Below are 24,888 nucleotides of genomic sequence, written 5' to 3' on the forward strand. Positions count from 1 at the left end.
CTCTTTATATGTTGAACATTATGATTGTGTACTCGTGTGCGAACGGCTGTGTGCATCTTGGTTATGCAGAGGCTGGGTGTATTGCGTCAAACTATGAAGTAATAAAGCGTCCTTTTTCGAAAAAAAATCGGGATTGCATTTCCTGCCTATCCTGTAGGAGACATGGTTTCACACCAACAATGTCATCTATAACATTCCAATTTCCAGGTTATACGTGTTAATTGATCTTTATCTCTTTCAGCGTCCATTAATCTTGGTACGCGACATTTACAAGCATATATATGCCTCATATGTGACTATCTCATCCACAGATTCATTCAGCAAGCAAGCAAACACATACGGCTTCTTATTCTAAGTCTCCTAGCCTACCGGTGCACCCCTGCCCACAACTTCGCCAAATCTTGTCTTTGCAATGGAGAATGTAGTGGTGTTGATTGTTGGTGCTGGGCCAGCAGGCCTCGCAACAGCAGCGTGCCTTACCCAATTGTCCATTCCTTATGTCATCGTCGAGCGTGAGGACTGCAGTGCGTCACTTTGGCGCAACCGCGCATACGATCGTTTGAAGCTGCATCTTGCGAAGGAGTTTTGTGAGTTACCACACATGTCATATCCAGCGGATGCACCAACATACATACCTAAAGCCCTATTTGTCAAGTATTTAGATGACTATATTGAGTGTTTAATATTAAACCGAAGTATATACTAGCGTGGAGTCATCAACATACGACAGTGCGAAAAAAGTTTGGTCCATCGTGGCTCATGACATGGCAGAGTGCAAAATAATAAATTTCACAGCAAAGTTTCTTGTTGTGGCAAGTGGTGAGAATAGTGCAGAGAATATTCCGGTGATCTCTGGACTTCAAAATTTTTCGGGTGAGACCATCCACTCATCAAGATACAAGTCAAGCAAGTGCTTCTCCGGTAAGAGTGTGCTGGTCATTGGATCTGGGAACTCCGGGATGGAAATCGCTTACGACCTTGCGACCCATGGTGTCAATACTTCAATTGTTGTAAGAAGCCTGGTATGTGCACTATATATTTTTATTGGTAATGGGATACAATTTCGTAGTATAACTACCACTAGAATTATATTTTAAATTATGTACTGCTAAAGATGTGTCACACATTTTGTGGATGCAGATTCATGTAATGACAAAGGAGCTAATCCGGTTGGGGATGACACTAGCCCACCATCTTCCGCTGAATCTAGTGGATAAACTTCTTGTTAGGGGGGCAAAATTCATGTTTGGAGACCTATCAAGGCATGGCATCACAATGCTAAACATGGGTCCAGTGATGCTCAAGTTAAAAACCGGCCGATCCACTGTGATTGATGTCGGCACCGTTGGTTTGATAAAAAGGGCATCATCCAAGTAACTATATCCTCATACATGATATAAACATTTACATATACCATATGTTGATTTACTATGCCGCTTAATTTATATTTTCTTTACTAATCTGTAGGTTTAAGGAAGTATTAGTAAGGTCATGGGCAATATAGTTAAATTTCAAAGTGGAGATGAAATCTCATTTGACGCAATTATGTTTGCAACTAGATACAAGAGCACAACAAATATGTGGCTTAAGGTACCAACATAGATTTTTTTAATATGCCTAAGTTAGATTCTTTTTGCGCAAAAATTGTTCGACTACTAACCAAGTTACATCTTATTTAGGAGTGCAGAATGGTGAGAGCATGCTAAATGACAATGGGCTGCCAACCAAAGAATATCCGAATCACTGGAAGGATGAAAATAGGTTCTACTGTGCTGGGTTGGCGAGGAGAGGATTGGCTGGTATTGCCGCGGATGCCAAGAATATTGCCAATGACATCAAATCTGTGATAAGATATGTCCAGCTAAAGTAGATGATATATGTAGTTTGACAGGCCAGGTGTATTAGACTGTTGATATATTTGGTACAACTTCATGTCGAGTCACATATGTGCTAGGGATTAAGCTCTGCTCTTGTATACTATCATCAAGGGTCTTCAATTCCATATATGTGTAAAAGAGCTTCATAATTTTTACTGAACTTACGGTTTTCTGCCGTGTTCTATTTCACTCAATTTATATACGCACAAGTATTGGGATCAGTATCAGTTTGTTCCTAAATATAAACGGGGGAGTGGTGTATTAGAGAAAGTCCCAGCCGGTAGCTATCTGGGACACCAAATCGAAACTATAGACGACTTTGGGCAAGAAAGGCCTTCCAACCCAACCCAGGCACCAACGCACAAATCAAAAAAACGGAGAATCACCTAATTCTTCCGCGTGCTAGCCAAATTTACGAACCTGGGGACTGGGGAGGAGTAGGCAAATCACGAAGCTGGTCGCAGCATTCCCTCCCGTGCCACCCGGGAGGAAAGATCGCTAGGGTTTTCCTCTTCTTCCTTTACATCTTGTCTCCTTCTCTTCAATCATATTTTTCTGCTTTTCGTCCTTACTTTGCCTCCCAGGCAGTTACCTTGTTCTGCCACCCCGTGCCGCGTGTGATTTGGAAAAAAAAAAAGGAGCACGACAATGCGGAGGTTGCTGATAGCAGCTCAATTTGATGATGTTTGGGCGGACGAGGGAGACGAGACGAGGGGAGGGGAGGCGTGGCGGTGGCCTATGGTAGCCTGGTGTAGCTATTCAATCATGAGGGATAGAAAGAATGAGAGTAAAAAAAACCGAGCTCTACAGAGTGGAGATTTCTGGCTCGGGGCCCACTGACCCTGTTATTTTAATGAAATTGGAAATCATATTTCTGAATTTTAAAAACAAATTATGAAATAAATAGCTGGTGATGTATTTCAAAAAGATGCCCAAGTTTGGGTAAGCTAGATGTGAAACCCAAAAGAAACGAAGAGAAAGCATTCAAAATTGAAACCCCCAAAAAAACATTTAGCTGGGCCCCCGCGTCTTTCCGCTCTGGGACGATTCAGAGGCGATGAACCATAGCCCTCCAACCCCTCCCTAGCCTCTCCCCTTCCCTTCCTTCTACCTCGCTGCCGTCGGAGGTGACCGCCGGAAAACTCGCACATGGCCACCAAGGAAGGTGGCGGCGAGGTATTCGTTGCTTTTGCGGCTCATGCGGAGAGCTCTGTCTTCTGGACCGGTGGCATTGCGAGGTGATGGCAGCATCGATCTGGCGGTAGGAGGCGCTCGTCGGTGTTGGTGGCCTTACTCCTCAGTTGTGTGGGCGGCGAGGAGGCGGTGGTTTGGGGTCGCGGTGCGGTGGGTCGCCCCATCGGCCTCCGGTCAGATCTGAGGACGATGGCCCATGTCAGTGTTGTTCCTACCATGTTAGGGGCTTTGGACCGTGGCATCACCGGATCTAAATCTTCGTTGCGGTGGCTGGGGCTGGGGCTGGGGGCTTTGGCCCAAGGGAACCTTTGATCGGTGGCAGCGGTCACGACAAAGTTGGCGAGTTATCCTTAGAGGCAACATCGAGGTCCAATCCACATCCCCTTCCTCCCCGCCTCCCAGGTGAAAACCCTAAATCTCTCGGATTGGGCGACGATGTTCTGGTGTCATTTCCTACTTGGAAGCGTTGCCTTGGGACGGTGGGGAATGGAACGTGGTGGTAAGTGGGCACCTAGTGGCGACCTGTTGTGCTATGGTGGTGGCGTTCTACCGTGATCGATTGCACCCTTCCACCGATGGTCGTTGCAACATTTTTTATCGTGTCTTCTTTTGGCGGCTTCTTGGGTGTTCGGTGTTGTGGATGGCGATGTTTCTGGGTAGCTCGTGAGAAGAGAAGTTCATGTTCGGTATTCATCACCTTGGCCTCCCGTCATCCATCTGTGTTCATGCGTGCTCTAGGGTGATAGTATTTACCTTCTTATGCTACGACGGTCTCAGACCCAACCCAGGGTGAGAAGACAGGGTCCTTCTTTGGAGGTGGAACCAGATGACGCGACAACGCCAGCTAGTCGGGAATTGACAAAGACAAGGTTTTAAAAACCTTTGCTGAGGCACTATATGTTGTTGCAAGATCTCAATTGGGTCGGGCCTCTTTCTTGCAGGATTTCATTTTTTAGAGGGGGTGAGCTTCTCTTAGGCTTTCTTGTGTGCGATACCCATGAGAAATGATTAGTTTGATCTCGGTTGAGCTTACTCGAAATAGGCTTTCCCCAACAGTAACTAGCCAATGGGGCAGGAGATTCCGCCTTGAGCAAATCTCCGGTCAGAATCCCGGGCCATCTGAGCTCCGCAGCTGAGAGGAGCACCACTTGGCGCTTCTCAAAAATATTAGAGCCGCAGATTTACCAAGGAGATTTTCCCCTTTCTTTGTTGAACCCAGACGATTTGATGGCAATGATAAGCTCCTTCTTTGATACGATAATCTCCTTCATACAAGTGTTATTTGTGGCTGCAACAATATAATGAATCGTTAGGTATACTTCTATTAGCCTACTAATAATTCTCAATACAAGAAGTTCAAAACCCATTTTTGAAGCTTTATTTTTAATCATGAGCAACATACAGGTTTGAAAGTGTACTTTGCCTCTATGTTCGTTTTTGGTAATTCATGACAATTCATGTGGACTAATATTTTTATTGAGTTTTTGTTTGAAGAAATAATTTATAGTTTTGCTTGAAGTCCATTTGTTGGATTCAAAGTTTTATTGTCAAGAGAGAAGATTTGGCTTGAAGTTGGTGTCACAATCCTCCAAGGCTCATAAGTTGAGCTATTGGTGATCAAGATCTAGAGCATGCAATCAACCGAGGTGTTCCATCTTGAATGAAGCATGAACGCTGTCATCAAGGTCAAGCGGGACACAGTTATTCTCTCGCCTTCTTATGGTGTCGTGTCACGTTGTGAAAAAGAGAGAGGAAGAGCTCGAGACGAAGTTCGAAGGAGCGCTCGCAGACGAAGCTCGAAAAAAGCGCGACAATGTAGTCTCCTTTTTTCGGTTTTTTGTTGAGTATAAGACCCCGCACTATTAAGAGAGGGGTAGAGTGGTTATTTGGTTCTTTGGATCAAATCATCTTTCTGTTTCATCTCATTCGCTTGGCATCCTTCATCAATTTTATCTTCGCCACCACATGGCGTCTTTGATTCCCTCTATTCCGCATCTCCAAAAGTGGCTCGAATTTGGTTTGGCGTTTGCTATATTTTTTCTACCACTTTTGTTCACCACAAAAATATTTCGTCTCTTGGTTCCATCTTTATTATCCACAAATATTTCGCTCTTGCTCGCTTCAATATTTTGCTCCGGATGGCGATCAAAGTTTGTTCCGCTTTTTCTAAAAGATTTTTTTTTAAGGAACAAAAAACAGCACTGCCAGGAGCTATTTATTTTTCACGCCAACAGTCGCCGATCAAACCGGCTGGCCGTGTTTCTTTTTCCTGGCGCGGAACGAGCCTCTGCTGCTCACCTGCCGCGCGTAGGACTTTGCTCCTCCTTTTCTGCTCCGCGATTCCCCACGCCGCACGCTGCTACCGCTTCACGCGCGCGCTCGCGTCGCCCGCCGTGCGTGCACCCGCAAGCCGCCCCACTCCCCTGCGTCGCCACGTGCGGGGTGCCCGCTTGGCCGCACCAAGCAACGCCCCGCTCGCCTCCTTCTCGCACGCGATCTGCCCTGCAGCCGCTCGCCCGCCGCTCTGCGCCCTCGCCTCGTTGCCCGCGCCCGCTCGTTCCCTTCTTTCTGTCACGCGAGCCTCCCCTTGATTCCCTCGCTCCTTCTAGCAGGTTCACCCGGTATGACCACGGCCGGTTGTACCGGCTAGTCTTTTCTGTTCCTTTTCCCTGCATAGTACGCTCATCCGGTATGACCAGGCTCTGACCCAGTCATACCGGCTGGTCTTTTTTCCTGCGTGATTTTAACCTCCTGTGGCTAGTTTTGCTTATATAATGTAATCCCGGTTATTTGGATTACCACCTTTTGCCTTCCATTTGATCCAGATCTCACCCAAAAGGATTCACGAATGGAGTAATAATATCGTTACCTCACTTTTCCCAGCTCAGCAATTCTCATTCGTGATACCGGTTTTCCTTGTGCTGCCTCACCATCTAATGTTCTAAATGGCTCTCTGCTTGAAAGGTAAAGGAATTTCGCTAGAACTCCATTGCTATTATTTGCTTCAAATCCTTGATCCCCTGAGTTTTACCCAACGAATTGAGAGTTGATCCGTGCATCTCGAAGATCTCTTCATCCCCTCTCTATCAATCATACACTTTTCGATTTGAGCCATTGTAACAAGTTTTTCTCTCCGATCTTGTTACTCTTGGAGGTTAAAGACTTCTAGACGGTAGCGGTCACCGAGAGCAATCAACTTGTGATCGAGCCGGAAAGGTTGTACGGGCTCGAAGGCCTCTCTAAGGTCTTCACATAGTGAAAAAGGGCTCCTACTTCGTGGAAGGAGCTCACGGAGAAGAAGGCGTGCCTTCATAGCGTTCAGTGTCCTTCATGGTACCGCACCTCTCCAGCGGTACTAGCTTCCCCTCAAGGAAGTGAACATCGGGATACATCGACATCTCCGCGTACTTCCGCTATTTCTTTCCACTTATTTAATTTGTGATAGCCACCGAGTTTGAAGTTCTTGATATATGTATTTTGCCATATAGGATGCTCCACTTAGATTGCATTAGGCCACACTATTTATCCGCATAGCCTAAAATTGCGAACAAGTCAAGGAATTTTTTTGTAGAACCTATTCACCCCATCCCTCTAGGTTACCGACATTGAACTTTCAATGTTATCTAAAATAGATTTGACTGCAACACGAGATGCCTTGAACAACAACACATGGTTTACCTAAAATAGACTTGTAGCACAATTACTAATTGATGAACGTATCTTAGAAATTCGCAAGGTGCGAGAAACATAGTAAAAGAAGTCATCATCAGAGAGCGAAACGAAGAGAAATGTAACGATTTTTGTAACAACGAAAGTTTGAATGAAAAGAGAATTTGGAGGCGCACCAGGAACTGGACCAATAGATACTCACATAAATATGTGAATTTCTTATCTCTAACACTCTGAATGGCCTTAATCAACAACCTCAGAACGAGTTGGCATCAGTGGTATTTCTTCCCTCTTTTTGACACTAGAGATAAACTTGTTGAATCATGCATCAACATTAATTGAAGAATTGGTGCGTAAGATACAGTAGACCGCGATTTGTGTGAAATGGATGCACGTGAAGGAGATCAAAAATAGTGTTTACAATGATCAATATATTGTAACCGAAGGTGCCCAATGTATCAAACATGAATACCAAAACCAATACCAACAAGTCGAACAAGGAGGGGAAGATGAAACATCTCTGAATGAAGAAGACAAAGATCAGTCACATATGGATCATTCCCCTAGTGATCTCTCATATCTCTGTTTGCCTAGAATTTTCTTCCATATTTCAGCACTTGAGATAAACTTGTTGATTATTGCATGAATATTCATTGAACTATTGGGGCCAAAGACAAAGCATAGTGTGATTTGCATGGAATACTTGTTCACTTCACAACTAGGCTCAACTAGTAGTTCGGTGACATTAAGCTCAAGACCTTGCCAACCTAGGAAAAACTAAATTTGAACGGTGGTCGCAAGGTCAAATAAAACTGAACTAAGTAACTTCATGTGATAGCTAGCTTATTCAAAAGTAGCAGGATTATTAAATAGCCGATGAGACTGAAGCCAACCACCCAATTCTTTCGCAGTTGATTGATGATTGTTGTAATCATTTATACTAAAATTTTATAATTCTAATAAATGTAATATCAACTTATACATTGTTGCATCTCTTACTTATCATAGTTAACCACGTCATAAAATTGTGTAATATATGTGTTTTTTCTTACATTGTTGTCATGTATTCAATTGAGTAATACAATTGAATCCATACATTTTAAGTATATTTATAGGAAGTGTTATGTTATTTTACTTTTAAAAAAATTAGACATTGTGCTTTAGATTTTTTACCTAGATCGAGCACCTCAAATGTAAGAAAACTAGAAGGAGACGGGATCACAAGACTATGGACTAGATTATGACACTTGCATGTCGGTATATGTGCTTGCATATTACTCCCTTCGTTCACTAATGTAATAACTTTTAAATTTTTTATAGATTCACTGATTTTAGTCTGTATCTAGTTCATTTTTAATTTACCGATTCACTCAATTGGTTCGTATCTAGTCTACTATAAAATATCTATAAGGTCTTATATTAGTGAGTGGAGAAATATTTTCATAATCATCTAAAACATAATATCTCACAAGTATATCTTGTGAATTTTTTAGAGCAAGAGACATAATGTTGTTTGTTTGACTTAATTTTGATAGCTTCTTCATTTGAGAACTATCATGCCTTTTACCACTCACGCTCCATCTATTAATTTAAGACTTTTTAGGTTTCTTTTATAAATGCATGTATCTAGACATACTCTTGGGTGTAGGTTCACTCATTTTAGTATCTATCTAGTATATTTTAAAATATCTAAATATTCTTACATTAGTGAAAGGAGGAACTAGTAATAATCATATCAACCTTGAATTCACGATAGAACGGTGTGCTTTAAATTCTTTTGACAAATGAACTTTGTCTTTTTTATATCTCGTTGTTGCTAAAATATTCACATTTTCCGCAAGAGAAAAACCATTGTGCAAAATTTTATCAAAATTTTGATACGAGCGCTGCCAGACCCGATACACGATCGAGACGAGCGGAGCGAGCAAAAGAATCAGCTACGGGACAAATCAGCTTGTAAGTGGGCAAGCTAGCGGCGGCCCACCAAGTGCCCTTTTTTTAAGGACAAGCATAGCACTTTATTGAATTATAACATCATTCAGAATACATAAACCGTCAGGTGGCCGTACTAGCCAGAGCTGACGTCCAACATAACTAGAAGGTAGCAAAGCGTGCTAGCCTATGAGCTTCAAAATTTTATACACGATTTTCGTGCCTGAAAGATGCAACAGCGAACTGGGACGCTGTCTCCTTGATCTCCTCCAGAACCATGCTGTAGCTTCCACAAAATGTTGTGGACAAGTTGTTTATAACTAACAGACAATCCGAAGCCACAATAATCTTCTGGAGTGAGAACGAGCTGATAGCTCGTTGGCTAGTGGTAGCAGTGGCTACCCAGCCCGCCCGGTATCGATCCCCACTGGGGACGATTTTCGCGGGTGTCTCACAGGGGCGTTGATCCCTTTTAATAATCCTCTCACACGCATGTGCGCCGCAATTACTAGCTCCTTTGGGACACTGGGTACCCTTGCGTGCTGTGTGTATAGTTCTAGGCTCTAACTTGTGCACTAGGGGTGTGCGTGAGTGTGGTGTGAGTGTGGTGTCGAGTTAGTGCATAAGTTCAGATACTACAACTGTAACACAGATCGAGAGGTCTCAAAAAAAATAATCTTCTGGAGTTGCATGTCTTGAGCCAACGCAAGGGCCTCCCGGCAGGCCATCGCCTCGAGAACTGCTGGGTCAGAGAGGCCATCGATAGTAAGGCTCGAGGCTCCCATAAACCCCCCTTGTTGACAGCCACCACGCCTCCCGTCCTGGAGTTCGCCAAAGCTGCATCTACGTTCAGTTTGACACAGCCTGCAGCCGGCGGAATCCACTTTGGCGGACATGGCATAGAACCCTTCTTCTCCGAGACCTTGTTGGGGCAGTAAATCGCCAAATCACGGAGAAAGCTCTGAATAAACATATTGGTCGTCAATGGGCTCTCGTACTCATCTTCGTGAATCATTTTCTGTCTCGCTTACCAGATCGCCCACAAAGTCGCGGCCACTCTCGCGAAATCATCACGTGGAAGCGATTCCATCATAGCAAAAAGCCAGTTCTTTGCCGATGGATCCCTGTTGTTGCAGATGTGCTCGGTTAGAGCATCTCCAGTCGCGTTCTTCAAACCGTCCCCTAAAGCGCGCCGGATCGAGCGTTTGGAGGACGTGTTTTGTTTGTGCGCGTTTGGGGATGTCGCTTCCCAGTCGCGTCCCCCAAACGCCCTCCCCAAATGAATATTGGTGCATGAAAATAAAGATTTTCATTCAAATTTGATTATATATTACAAAGTTTGAATGAAAATGGCTAGATTTCATCTAAACCTAGCCTACTGACCGACCGGCGGTGCGTTCGACGGCCCCGTCCCATCGTCGCCTCCTCTTCGCCGCAGCTCTTGCTGCGCGCGCCGCCTCTCCATGCGTAGGGCGGTGGCCAGACGCCGCTGCTCCAGCAGCGCGTCGACGTCTGCCCTCCACTGCTGCGCCGCTGCTCCAGCAGCGCGTCGACGTCTGCCCTCCCCTGCTGCGCCGCTTGGAGGGAGAGCTCGACGGCGCGATGAATCTGCGCCTCTTCGCGGGCACGGGCGTCGTCATGGAGCTTCTTCTTCGACTCGAAGGACTCGACGAGCGCGCGTTGCTGATCGGCCGTCTCGTCCGGGTGCGGCCCGTCGTCGTCGGACCACTCGAACTTGTTGTCGTCGTCGTCGTCGTCCTCCACCTCGGTCTCCTCCTCCTCCGCCTCGGCCTCCTCCTCCTCCATTGGCGCCTCCACCATCACCGCTGCCAACGCGTCGGCCTCCGCCGCCAACTCGTCCGCCCGCCTCCCCCAGGCCGCCTCCGTTGCCGCCAGCGCCACCTCCCGCTGCTGACGCTCCTCCGCCGCCAGCTGCTGCTGGCGCTCGATCGAGTCCCGCCGCCGGCGCTCGATCGCCTCCTACCCTTCACGGTACAGCGCCTCCCGCTCCTCGCGCTGGCAGCGGCGCTCATCAGCCCACCGCTGCTCCATCTCCTTCGTCCGACGCCGCCGCGCCTCTTCTGCCGTCGAGGCGTCGAACGCCGCAATGGTGTCCGCCGACGCCTCCTCGTGCCACGCTGCTGCCGCCGCGGTCTCGTCAGCTGCGGGGCCAGGGGCGTAGAACGCCGCTACATCCGCCGTGTGCGCCGCCTCACGCTGCTGGCGGGCCTGCTGCTCGAGTGCCTCCCGCCGCTGCTGACGATGTCCACGCTAGAGCTGCATCCCTCGCCGCCGCCGCTCTTTCCGGGCGGCGGGGTCGATGTCGAGCTGTGAATCTGGTGGTGGAGGTGGAGGAGACGGCGGTGGAGGGAACTGGCCATCGCCGGAGCGGTTCATCATTGCGCACTGGTGGTGGAGGAGACGGCGGAGGAGCGACGAGGGTTGTGCTTGTGGCGGAGAAAGAGGTGCCAGCGGCTGTGGTGACTGCCATTGAGCCGGGAGGGCCTTTTATAGACGCCGACGTCGGGAAAGAAAGCGCGGGAAGAGGCGAGAAGAGGCGGGAAGAAAGCGCGGGAACGGGCGGTGGCGTGCGAACGCCGGCGACACGTGGAGGCAGCGCAGCACCAACGAGACGTCTCGCCTGCCCCTCCGTCGCCATTAAGGCAAAGATGCCGTCGTGTGTCACTGCGCGCGAATAACTTCTGCCACGAGGTAGGCGGCGGTTAGGTCCAAACTTAAATGAGTCGCTGACGGGTCGAGCCCGCGCCCCCTCGCCTCTCATTTTGTTGTGTCCGGCGTGCCCGGTGCGTCCCCTGTGGGGCGGGGACGGACACGGGGCGCCGGACACCGTATCGGACCGCGCCAGACAAAAAAGGTCTTGAGGGACGCGACTGGAAGCGTTTTTTTGTCCGGCCCGTCCCAAATCGGTTTGGGGGACGGTTTGGGGGGGAGACTTGTATAGGATCTCCCCATTAGGTAGGATCATAGGATCAACTTAGAGAAATTATACTTTTGCTATGCGAAAAAATCTGAAAATAATTAGCAATATGCATATAGGTTGTATCTACAACTCCAAAAAAATTCAGCTCAAAATCTAGTCTACACTTGGAGAAACAAAAAAGACAAATTCTGATGTGAATAGTGTCAGATCTGGTTGAATAGTATTTCACACTATTCACACCTAGATTTATCTTTTTATATCTCTAAGTGTATGTCGAATTTGAAGTTGCAAATTTTTGGCATTGCATATATAACATAGATGTGTGTTGCCATTTTTTTTCAGAATTTTTGAACATGTTTTGTCTTTGCAAAAAAATTAATCTCATAGATCCTATCTAAGATCTGATCCTACCTAAGTCTTCCCCACGGTTTGGGGGACGTGCTCTTATGTCTCCATCAGCAAGAGCCCAAACCGACCTGGCAGCTGCACAATTGATCAAGGAATGTCTCCAAGAGTCTTCTTCGCCGCACACTGTACAAGTGCTCGTCGATGCCATATTTCTGTGGCATCTCACATCAGCTGTTAGCAGTGATTGTTGCACGAGCCGCCACAAGAATACCCTCAGCTTGGAAGAAACTTGAGTCTTCCATAGGCGTTGTCAGGCTCTTCCTTCAGCTTCAGCCGAGGACCCAGCCGCCCTTCCTTCGAGCCAATCTTCCCGTCGTTTCTTTGTTTGAATTACTAGGAGACGGTAGACAGAGCGCACCCTGAGAAGACCATGCTTCTCGTAGTGCCAGGCCCAGCGATCATTCATCCGCTTCATATTCAAGGGAATCTGACGAATAGCTTCTACATCCATAGGACGAAAAAACTCTTCTAGCAGATTGGTCCTCCATGATGCAGATGTACTGTCAATGAAGGAGGCTACCATCATCGGTGGGTCATCCTTCAAACACGCCAGGGGTCGTAGCATGTAGTCTCGTGGTATCCAATTATGGTTCCAAGCGTTGGTGCTCTCCCCCGTACCAATTCATTTGATAAGCCCAATTTTCATCGCCTCCTTCCCAGCCACAATCGCCCTCCAAACCTGAGATGGAGAGGACCCAAGTTTGGCTTCAATAAACTCTCCTTTTGGGAAGTAAACTGCCTTCAACACTCAAGTGCCCTTTTCTGTCCGTAGAAGTTGAACGGGCTGTCACTTCATGGCCGTATAAATAGCTCATCCTTAGCGGGCGTCCCTCGGCCCGATTATTCCCGCGGAATTGCTTCACACACATTTTCCATACGATCTCTGTCCGATGACTTTCACCGAAGCGCTACTTGTTTTTTATTTGGAACTGACCATGGCCCTAATCGAATTCTCTGCCGAGTGCCACGTTCCCCGTTGCAAGCCCCAAGCTAGCCAAAGCCCAACTTTTCTTTAAACCAAACAAAAACATCCATTGATTAAGAAAAAATATCCGTAACATATACAAACCTGTTCAAGACCCACAAGCCTTGTCCGTTTGGGTCGAGGTCTGTTCGACATATTTTTTTCAATAATAAATTTTTATTAATAGAAAAGTAATATACATAGTGCCGAAAAAGAACTTGAAAATAAAACACTATCTAGGGTTCACGCTATGGACACCTACTCCTTGTCGTCGTTGTCGACGAGGTTGACGAATATCGAAGGCGCCCAAGGCCACCACCAGTACAGAGCCAGATGTGGCGTCGGCGGTGGCGGCATTGGTACATGAGGAGGTGGTGGTGATCATGCCGGGTTGTGACCAGAGTGACCGGAGGGATCACTGGCCTGCCCTGAGTCGACACAAAGTCCAACAGCTAGACGGCGAGACAGTGCCACTGGGCGAGCTCGTCTGGATGGCTTTGGGCGATGGCCAGCTCAATCACCTCCTTCTCCGTGAGGTCAGGTGGCTGGACCTCCAGGTTCATGCCGACGGGTGGATCAAGTACCACGCCGTCGTGGAAGAGGTCATTGTCATGGTCCACGCGGCCTCCTCGGCGGCGAGGTCAGACGCTGCAGCAGCCGCCGCTCCGCCCTCCTTCTTCTCCATCCTCTTCCTCCTGCGTGCCGGTGATGACGAGGCGCGCTCCCCCTCGCGAATGACGAGGGCGCCGTTGCTGCGCCCTCTGGTCGATGGTGGCGACATCGGCTCTGTCTTCACCGTCGTCCTCGGCATCGCTGCTAGAGGAGCGGATACGCAGCTGCGCGTCGTCGACCTTGACGCCGACCCCGACGAGGACGACGATGCCATGCGTTGTGGCATCCTGGAGCTTCCGTGTCGGCGCGACACGGAAGGCACCGCTGCCGGCGGCGGCATCCACAGGACGGGGTAGTTGCCGCCCTCGATGTGCGCGAGCACATTCTCGAGGGTGCGGCCCGGCGCTCTCCACCAGCGGTGGCGACCGACGGCGTTGTTGCACGCTGGAGGAGGGGGAGGACCGTCGTACGCCGCGAGTTCCCGTTCGTACCTATGACGGAAGACTGACTGGCGGCAAGTTTTTACAGCGCGCGGAAGGCGATGCGATGAGGACGACGATCAGCCTTTCTCGCCGACAAGTCGGGACCACCAGGTGCGCGGGAAGTTTCCTCGATGTTGCCCGCGTTTTTTTTCCTCCGGATTCCCCGAGCACGCCCCGGAGGACGGGGATGACATGGGCTCGCCGGATGGATGAAAGTCCAAATTCAGGCGAAAACGAGAAGCCGGAGGCGTGGCTGGGCCATTTTTCGCCGCCCGGATAGAAAAAAGGGCTGCCGGGGCCCTCGTCGGGAAGACGGCTGGAGATGATCTAAGTATTCCTTTTAGCGGAGATGATCTAAGCATTCCTTTTAGGGCATCTCCAGCGGCGTGACGCATTTCGGACGCCCAAATTGTCCGCTGGCGTCCGTTTGCGTCGCCTGGCGGACACCAAAATGACCGCGAGGGGCGAAATGTCCGTTTGCGTCGGGGGCTACCTCCAACGGTCCGACGCATTTTGGACATGCAAGTGTTTTTTTTGCTGCTATTTCTTTTCAATTTTGTTGAATGATCAAGTTTAAACGCGAAAAAGTAGTACTCAATGATGTCATGTTGGTCCAATCGAATAAATTATAGCCTAAACAATTAATCGGATACTTGAATCGACTAGATTCAAACATATTTAACATACAAAGGAGAACAAATTTAAATACATATAAACTGGAGATGCCCTTAGTGAAATGTCTGTTCGCGTGGCTCCGCTGGAGATGCCTTTACGGAAAGAAGGATGATAGTGTAAGACTCCATTTGGCTGGGCTTGTATATGAGGAAAGACAGAGTCTAACTGTTGCCCACTCGAAGCAAAAGCTCGCGCTACAAAGGATCGTACGGATATCGGATAGTTTTTTTTTTTTTTTTTGAGATTCAAATGGCTGCATCTTTATTAATTGCCCATGTCCAGATTGCCCATGTCCAGAGCGGCAAGGTTTAACACAAAGTCTGGGAGGGATTGAACCCATCTATTACAACACTTATTCATACAGCCATCCTTAGCTAATTTGTGAGCCACTGCATTACCAGAGCGTCGCACGTGGAGGACCCTGAAATCATCAAGTTTCCCAAGAGACGCTTTGATTTCTTCAACAAGTGGCCCGTGGATCGACCGATTCTTGTCGCTGTCCTGAAGCTTCGCCACCACCCCAGTACAGTCCGTTTCCAGCGCTATTTTCCTCAGCCCCAAGTCCTTCGCCAAATTAACAGCATGGCGACACGCCAGCAGCTCAGCTCTCTCCGGGTCAGTCACTCGAGGGAAAAAATGGCATGCCCCCGCCTGAGGGATTCCATGGTGATCTCGGATGATCACACCTCCACCTCCGTGGCTTTCCTTTGGGTTTAGCGCACCATCAGCGTTCACCTTGTACCAGCCATCCGCAGGAGGGAGCCAGTGCTCATTTTCCTTTTGGACAGGCTGAGGAGCGGGCGATTTCAAAGATAGCCATTCTTCGACCAGCACCAGAATCCTTTGCGCCGTCTTGTCTGGGTCTTCAATCATTTGCTCATCCCTTGCATCATTTCGAGCTAGCCACATATGGTAAAGTGCCATTAGTGCAGTACTGAGCTCCTTTTCCTTCAAAGATTGGAACCAACTCAGCAGCCAACTCTGAAGCTCCCCATGAGACCGGCAATCTCTCGGTGGGGCATGCAAAGGGAGGGCAGTACTCTCTCGGAGAAGATCCCAAATCCGACTCGCATGCGGACAAGCCCAAAATCTATGGTGAAGAGTCTCTTCCCTGTTACAAGCAACACACCTTATTCCGAGCTTAATGTTCCATCGCCGAAGTTCGTCTCCAACGGCCAAGCCGTTCTTCGCTAATCGCCAGCAATGCACTTTTACCTTGCTTGGGACATTGGCAGCCCATAGGGACAACCAACCTTGATGATCTGAGCAAGACAGAGAAGACCCAGGTCGCCCCGCCGCCATTTCCTTAAGGTGCTGTTTGAGGTGATAAGCCGAACGAACACTGAAAATCCCAGACTTGGTGTAATTCCATGCAACATAGTCATCAGCTCCAGCCCTACCTACTGGAATTTTCAGAATGTCGTTAACATCCGCCTCATAAAAGCACTCATTTAGCTTGTCGATGTCCCAACCCCCACCGTCAGGGAGCAGCAACTCCTTAACCTTTTCTATAACCACGTCTGGCTTGTGTCCCCAAGGCCTTTGAAGAGATGACCTGGGTATCCACTTATGCTTCCAGATATCAATGGACTCCCCGTTGCCAACTCTCCACACTATACCCTCCTTAAGCAGTTCTCTCCCATGCAGTATACTTCTCCACGTATAGGATGCTCTCTTAGGACAGGGAGCATTCAAAAAGTCCCCACCTGGGAAATATCTTGCGCGGAGAACCCGAGCACACAACGACTCCGGGGATGAACTCAAACGCCACGCCTGTTTTGTGAGCAGCGCCTGGTTGAAATCTTGGTAGTCTCGGAATCCCATCCCTCCTCTGCGCTTTGCTGAACACATGCGTTCCCAGCTGATCCAGTGCACCTTCTTTTTATCTGTGCCATCTCCCCACCAAAAATTTGAAGCAATGGAAGACAGTTCACCGCATTGCCCTTTTGTTAACTGAAAGCAACCCATCGAATAGGTTGGGATAGCCTGTCACACTGATTTGACAAGGATTTCCTTCCCTGCTCTTGAAAGGCCCTGACCTTTAATTCCCGCGACTTTATTTCTAGAGCGGTCAGAGAGATGTTTGAAAGCGCCATTTTTTGAGCGACCTACCACTGTTGGTAGACCGAGATAGCGTTCTGAGAGGGCCTCACATTGGATGCCGATGGAGTTCTTCAGGAAAGTCTTCCTCTCGTTTGAACAATGTTTCCCAAAAAAGATGGAGGACTTCTGCTTGTTAATCTTTTGGCCCGAGCATGCCTCATATTTCTGTAACACCTCTCTTAGTGCAGCCATGTTTCCTTCGCTGGCTTCCAGGAAAACAACGCTATCATCGGCAAATAACAGATGGGTCACAGTTGGCCCATTGCTTCCGAATCTCACCCCAGCCACCATCTTTTCCTCTTGCGCCCACCGAAGCAAAGCTGAGAATCCTTCCACACAGAACAAGAAGAGGTATGGAGACAACGGATCCCCCTGCCTTAGACCCCTCGATGGTAGGAAAGATTCCGACAAGCCACCATTGAGTTTAACTTTATAACTAACTGATCTCACACACCTCATGATCATGGCCACCCATTGCTCAGCAAAACCCATGTGAATCATCATCTTTTCCAGGAAGGACCATTCGACGCGGTCGTAGGCCTTCATCATATCTAACTTCACTGCACAGAGCGGCTTTTTTCGTTTACGAGATCTTATTGCATGAACACATTCATAAGCCACAAAGACATTGTCCGTGATCAGCCTTCCGGGGACAAATGCGCTATGTTCCTCAGAAATGAGTATGGGCAGAAACAGTTTTAATCTGTTCGTCACAACCTTCGACGCAATCTTGTAGAGCACATTACAAAGACTGATTGGACGGAATTGGCTGAGGAGCTCAGGCGCATTCACTTTCGGTATTAAAACCAGGATCGTATCATTGAAACCCGCTGGGATGTCGTTGCCTGCCAAAAAATCCCGGACTGCTTTGCATACATGGTCCTTTAACAGAGACCAGTGTCTCTGATAAAATAGTGCAGGAAAACCGTCGGGCCCCGGAGCCTTGGTTGGGCCCATTTGGAAAAGGGCAGTAGTAATTTCCTTGTCTGTGACCTCCTCTAACAGCGCAACATTCATCTCCGTTGTCACTGTCCTATCCAGAAGATTAAGCACCTGATCGTCCTCGGCGCATCCTTCCGATGAGTATAAGTGGTGGAAAAAATACCGAGCCATGGCTGTCATACCCTCGTTTGTATTGCACAGAGAACCATCAGACTGTCGCAGCGCCTTAACGGTATTTTTTTCGCCTCCTGTGAGACGCTCTGTTGTGGAAGAATTTGGTGTTTTTATCCCCTGCTCTGAGCCAATCGACCCTTGATCTCTGTATGTACATTATCTCCTCTTTCTCATAAATCTTGTGGAGCTGTTCCTCTAGCATACGGACCTCAGGAGATGTGCCCAGGAACCTTGCAGCAGACCGAGCTTCATCCAGTTTGGCGCGGAGGCGCTTAATTTCTACTTTAACGGAGCCAAAGGACTCGATGCTCCACTTCTTGATGTCTGACGAGATCTCTTGGAGCTGTCTCCAAAGATCGTTAAGGCCTCTGGCACCAGTGTCCCGATTTTCCCAAGCTGCCTTGATCATATCTTCATATCCTTCGTGCTTCAGCCACATCTCCTCGAAGACAAAACCCTGCGAGCTATGAGAGGGTCGCCTAGGTAGTTCATCGCAAACTTTGATCAAGAGAGCCATGTGATCAGACTCTTCAGTGGCTATATGCTCGACTGCCGTTAGAGGAAACATCTCAAGCAAGGACGCTGAGGCAGTACCATGATCCAATCTGACCTGGACATTCTCCTCCCCTTCGCGGTTATTATTCCATGTAAAGTCATAGCCTTTATAGCCCAAATCTATAAGCCCACAGTCCTCCAAACAATTTCGAAAAGCATCCATCTGTGCTTGTGGTCTAGGATTGCCCCCTAGATGTTCTGCTCGGGAGGTCACCTCATTGAAGTCCCCCACGCATAACCACGACAGATCATCTTGAGAGTGCAGAAATCTCATGGCCTCCCAAGTTTTTGACCTCAGCTCCGTACGTGGTTCCCCGTAGATTCCAGTGAATCTCTAGATCTTGTCATTGTAAGTGATCTTAGCATCTATGTAATATTGGCACCACGGACGAACTGAGACTTCAACCCCATCCCTCCACCAGAGAGCTAGGCCCCTGATGCGCGTAGATGTACACGTCCGTTGGGAACCCCAAGAGGAAGGTATGATGCGCACAGTGGCAAGTTTTCCCTCAGAAAGAAATCAAGGTTTATCGAACCAGGAGGAGCCAAGAAGCACGTTGAAGGTTGATGGTGGCGAAATGTGATGCGGCGCAACACCAGGGATTCCAGCGCCAACGTGGAACCTGCACAACACAACCAAAGTACTTTGCCCCAACGAAACAGTGAGGTTGTCAATCTCACCGGCTTGCTGTAACAAAGGATTAACCGTATTGTGTGGAAGATAATTGTTTGCAAGAAAACAGTAAAGAACAATTGCAGTAGATTGTATGCGATGTAAAGAATAGGACCGGGGTCCACAGTTCACTAGAGGTGTCTCTCCCATAAGATAAAAGCATGTTGGGTGAACAAATTACAGTCGGGCAATTGACAAATAGAGAAGGGCATAACAATGCATATACATGATATGATAAATATAGTGAGATTTAATTGGGCATTACGACAAAGTACATAGACCGCCATCCAACTGCATCTATGCCTAAAAAGTCCACCTTCGAGGTTATCATCCGAACCCCTTTCGGTATTAAGTTGCAAAGCAACGGACAATTGCATTAAGTATGGTGTGTAATGTAATCGACAACTACATCCTTAGACATAGAATCAATGTTTTATCCCTAGTGGCAACAGCACATCACAACCTTAGAACTTTCCATCACTCGTCCCAGGTGTCAATGAAGGCATGAACCCACTATCGAGCATAAATACTCCCTCTTGGAGTTAAGAGCAAAAACTTGGCCAGAGCCTCTACTAATAACGGAGAGCATGCAAGATCATAAACAACACATAAACAATAGATTGATAATCACCATAACATAGTATTCTCTTGAAGGAGATATGCCCTAGAGGCAATAATAAAATGGTTATTATTTATATATTTGTGTTTATGATAAATGTTTATATATCATGCTATAATTGTATTAACCGAAACATTAGTACATGTGTGATATGTAGACAACAAAGAAGTCCCTAGTATGCCTCTTAAACTAGCTTGTTGATTAATGGATGATTAGTTTCATAATCATGAACATTGGATGTTATTAATAACAAGGTTATATCATTGTATGAATGATATAATGGATACACCCAATTAAGCGTAGCATAAGATCTCGTCATTAAGTTATTTGCTATAAGCTTTCGATACATAGTTACCTAGTCCTTATGACCATGAGATCATATAAATCACTTATACCGGAAAGGTACTTTGATTACACCAAACACCACTGCGTAAATGGGTGGCTATAAAGGTGGGATTAAGTATCCGGAAAGTATGAGTTGAGGCATATGGATCAACGATGGGATTTGTCCATCCCGATGACGGATAGATATACTCCGGGCCCTCTCGGTGGAATGTCGTCTAATGTCTTGCAAGCATATGAATAAGTTCATAAGAGACCACATACCACGGTACGAGTAAAGAGTACTTGTCGGAGACGAGGTTGAACAAGGTATAGAGTGATACCGAAGATCAAACCTCGGACAAGTAAAATATCGCGAGACAAAGGGAATTGGTATTGTATGTGAATGGTTCATTCGATCACTAAAGTCATCGTTGAATATGTGGGAGCCATTATGGATCTCCAGATCCCGCTATTGGTTATTGGTCGTAGTGAGTACTCAACCATGTCCGCATAGTTCACGAACCGTAGGGTGACACACTTAAAGTTGGATGTTGAAATGGTAGTACTTGAATATGGAATGGAGTTCGAATATTTGTTCGGAGTCCCGGATGAGATCCCGGACATCACGAGGAGTTCCGGAATGGTCCGGAGAATAAGATTCATATATAGGAAGTCATATTCCAAGTTTGGAAATGATCCGGTGCATTTATGGCAGGTTCTAGAAGGTTCTAGAAAAGTCCGGAAGAAATCACCATGGAAAGTAGAGTCCCGGAGGGACTCCACCTTGCATGACCAGCCAACCCTAAAGGGGAGGAGTCCATGGTGGACTCCCCTAGGGTGGCCGGCCAAACCCCCTCATGGAAAGGGGGAATCCCACCCCAAGTGGGATTCCCACCTTGGGTAGGTTTTCCCACATATGGGAGGTTTTAGTGTTGGGGTCTTATTCGAAGACTTGGACTAGAACTCTTGGTGCTTCCACCTATATAATGAGGAGGAGAGGGAGGGGGGCAGCCACTCTTTGGCTCAGCCTTGGCCGCACCCCTTAGAGGGCCGGCGCCAAACCCCCCTCTCTCCCCAAAACCCTAGCGGTCTCTCTCCTCCACCACATCCCGCACGCTTAAGCGAAGCTCCGCCGGATTTCTCCACCACCACCGACACCACGCCGTCGTGCTGTCGGATTCAAGAGGAGCTACTACTTCCGCTGCCCGCTGGAACGGGGAGGTGGACGTCGTCTTCATCAACAACCGAACGTGTGACCGAGTACGGAGGTGCTGCCCGTTCGTGGCGCCGGAACCGATCGTGATCAAGATCTTCTACGCGCTTTTGCAAGCGGCAAGTGATCGTCTACCGCAGCAATAAGAGCCTACTCTTATAGGCTTTGGAATCTCTTCAAGGGTTAGTCTTGATCATCCCCTCGTTGCTACCGTCTTCTAGATTGCATCTTGGCTTGGATTGCGTGTTCGCGATAGGAAATTTTTTTTTTCTATGCTACGTTATCCTACAGTGGTATCAGAGCCGTGTCTATGCATAGATGGTTGCACGAGTAGAACACAATGGTTTGTGGGCGTTGATGCTCTTGTTATCTTTAGTTGAGTACTTTGCATCTTTGTGGCATAGTGGGATGAAGCGGCTCGGGCTAACTTTACATGACCGCGTTCATGAGATTTGCTCCACGCTCGACATGCAACTTGTATTGCATAAGTGGCTTTGCGGGTGTCTGTCTCTCCTACTATAGTGAAGATTCAATTTACTCTTCTATTGACAACACTAGTATCACCGTTGTGGTTCATGTTCGTAGGTAGATTGGATCTTACTCGAAAACCCTAAACCACGTAAAATATGCAAACCAAATTACAGAACGTCTAACTTGTTTTTGCAGGGTTTGGTGATGTGATATGGCCATAATGTGATGATGAATATGTATGAGATGATCATTATTGTAGTGTGGCAACCGGCAGGAGCCTTATGGTTGTCTTTAATTTTCATGTTGAGTAGTTGTAATAGTTGCTACATGAGGTGAACAACCATGAAGCCGGCGCCATGAACCTTGACGCTACGCCGACGATGATGGAGATCATGCCCGAAGATGATGGAGATCATGTCCGTGCTTTGGAGATGAAGATCAAAGGCGCAAAGACAAAAGGGCCATATCATATCACATATGAATTGCATGTGATGTTAATCCTTTATGCATCTTATTTTGCTTAGATCGCGACGGTAGCATTATAAGATGATCCCTCACATTAATATCAAGATAATAAAGTGTTCTTCCCTCGTATGCACCGTTGCATTGTTCGACGTTTTGAAGCATCTCGTGATGATCGGGTGTGATAAACTCAACATACAACGGGTGTAAGCCATGTTGCACATGCGGAATACTTGGGTTTGCTTGACGAGCCTAGCATGTACGGACATGGCCTCGGGACAACGGAAACCGAAAGGTTGAACACGAGTCATATGGATGATATGATCAACATGTTGATGTTCACCATTGAAGCTACATCATCTCACGTGATGATCGGTTTTGGTGTAGTGGATCCGGATCGTGTACCACTTAACAACTATGAGGGATGTTGTATTAAGTGGGAGTTCATTAGTAATTAGATTAAAATATGAACTAATTATCATAAACATAGTCTGAGTAGTATTTTGAATTAATTTGTAGTATTGGCATCCGTTTTTCTACCAAGCGCTAGTCTTGTTATTGAGATAGAAATACTGTGAAAATCTGAAAATAAACTTTACGGACTGGTACCGTATTGTTAAAGAATCAAGAAATGATTAAGTCCTATTGCAAACTTTTAGTAAACCTCACATTGTTGAATCAAAGAACTATGGTTTCAATCAGTACCTAAAGTTATCTTGTCTCCGTCAAACTTGAAGTTCAAATTTGTTTGAAAAGTAAGGAGCTGAAAATTTAGTTTTCAGAAATAATCAAGGTATAAGATATATGTGATATCTAAGACCTTATTGCAAGATGATAGAATATAATTTGGTGAGACTACATAAACTCATAAGTTTTATGGGAATGTATGAAGGTTGAAGACGCCAGGCGTCACAATCCTCCAACTATTGGGGCACTAATAATATTCGCGTATCCATGAAGTTATCATCCTTAGTATGCACCGTTGCTAAGACTCGTCGTTTCGAAGCATCTCGTGATGATCGGGTGTCATAGATTCCACGAGTGCATACAACGGGTGCAAGCCAGATTTGCACATGCGAATACTAAGGTTAAACTTTATGAGCCTAACATGTACAGACATGGTCTCAAAAAGTTGTCATGAATTGATGGATAAAATTATGAGTGAAATTGTTCATCATAGTTACTAATAAGTGAAATCTAGAACACTTGTCATTTGATGATCAACTTCAAAGTAAGAACCTCAAGATTATTGGTATTTGACCAACAAACCTAGAAGTTATTGATGTTGAAGTGTTTTTCTGAATAATGAGGAAAGCTAAAAGAGAAACTGCAAAAGATATTTTGGCAAAAAAAAAGAAAGAAAAGACTAGAAAGTCTAGCTCAGGTGTATATAAATGATATACATGTTATGGTTGTATTCCTAGTTAGGTCACACAATGAAATTCTTGGGTATTTGTACCATATTGGTTGGTATGAAGTGTCATACAAAACAACGCAATACAAGAATGAAATGGCCTAAGTGACTGACAAGGAATATGATAGGAGTACACGTCTGGAACAAAAATAAAGTGTTATTATGTTCGTCATTGGTATTCTATCTAGCCCTTAGAATTTATAATAAAGAACTTAATAATTGTTATTTTGCTCTGGTCAAATGAAGACAATAAGTTGTTCAAATTATGACATTACTCCATGTACGATGGATAAGTTATTATAAATCTTAATGGTGAAACTCACATACATAACACTGACGCTAAAATGCCATAAGGCAAATGATTTGAATTCCACTCATTTGTGGAACCGCCATTTAGGTCATGTTAGAGAGGAACGCATGAAGGAACTCCATGCAAATGGATTTTTTGGAGTCACTTGATTTTTGAATCATTTGACGCTTGCAAATCTTTTCTAAAGAGAATGATTAAAATACCGTTCATAGGCCAAAAGTTGAACGTGCAACTAACTTAGTGGAAAAATACATGATGATGTATGTGGTTCATTGGGCATAGTTGTGTGCGGGAGATTCTTCTACTTCATGAAAACTTTCAACAATGAATTGAGTATATATATGTTGATATATTCAATAAGGAAGAAGTTTGAAACATTTGAATGGATTCAAATAAATTTCAGCATGAAGTGGAAATCATCGTAATAGAAAAGTCAAATATCTATGATTGGATCATGGTAGAAATATTTGAATTACGAGTTTTAGTGAACATCTAAGAGAGTTATGAAATTGTTCTACAACTCACATTTCTTGGAGTATCATAATGATGATATAGTATCCAAGATATGTATCCAAACCTTGTTGGATTAATGATGAGATAAAATATTATGACGCCATTATATTTTTGTGGATTATGCTTTAGTGACTACCGCTTTTACACTGAATAGAGCATCATCATGATCCGTTGAAATGACACCATACAAGTTATGGCATGGGTATGAACCCTAATAGTCTTTCTTTAAATTTTGGTCTAAGAGTTTACAACCAAAATCGGATGAATGTCTTTGTTGGTTATCCCAGAGATTTAAATGGGAATTCTTCCCACGAGACAAAGACAAAAGTGTTTGTCAATGTTTCTTATTTCCGAGAAATTG

The 24,888-nt window shown here is 46.3% G+C and overlaps 1 pseudogene; it reads left to right on the forward strand.

The window, feature by feature from the left end:
* Window positions 1–412: 412 nt before the first annotated feature.
* LOC124696813 lies at window positions 413–1,870 on the forward strand (annotated as a pseudogene).
* Window positions 1,871–24,888: the final 23,018 nt, after the last annotated feature.

This window comes from Lolium rigidum, chromosome 3 (assembly GCF_022539505.1).
Source record: "Lolium rigidum isolate FL_2022 chromosome 3, APGP_CSIRO_Lrig_0.1, whole genome shotgun sequence".
NCBI classification, from domain to species: Eukaryota; Viridiplantae; Streptophyta; class Magnoliopsida; order Poales; family Poaceae; genus Lolium; species Lolium rigidum.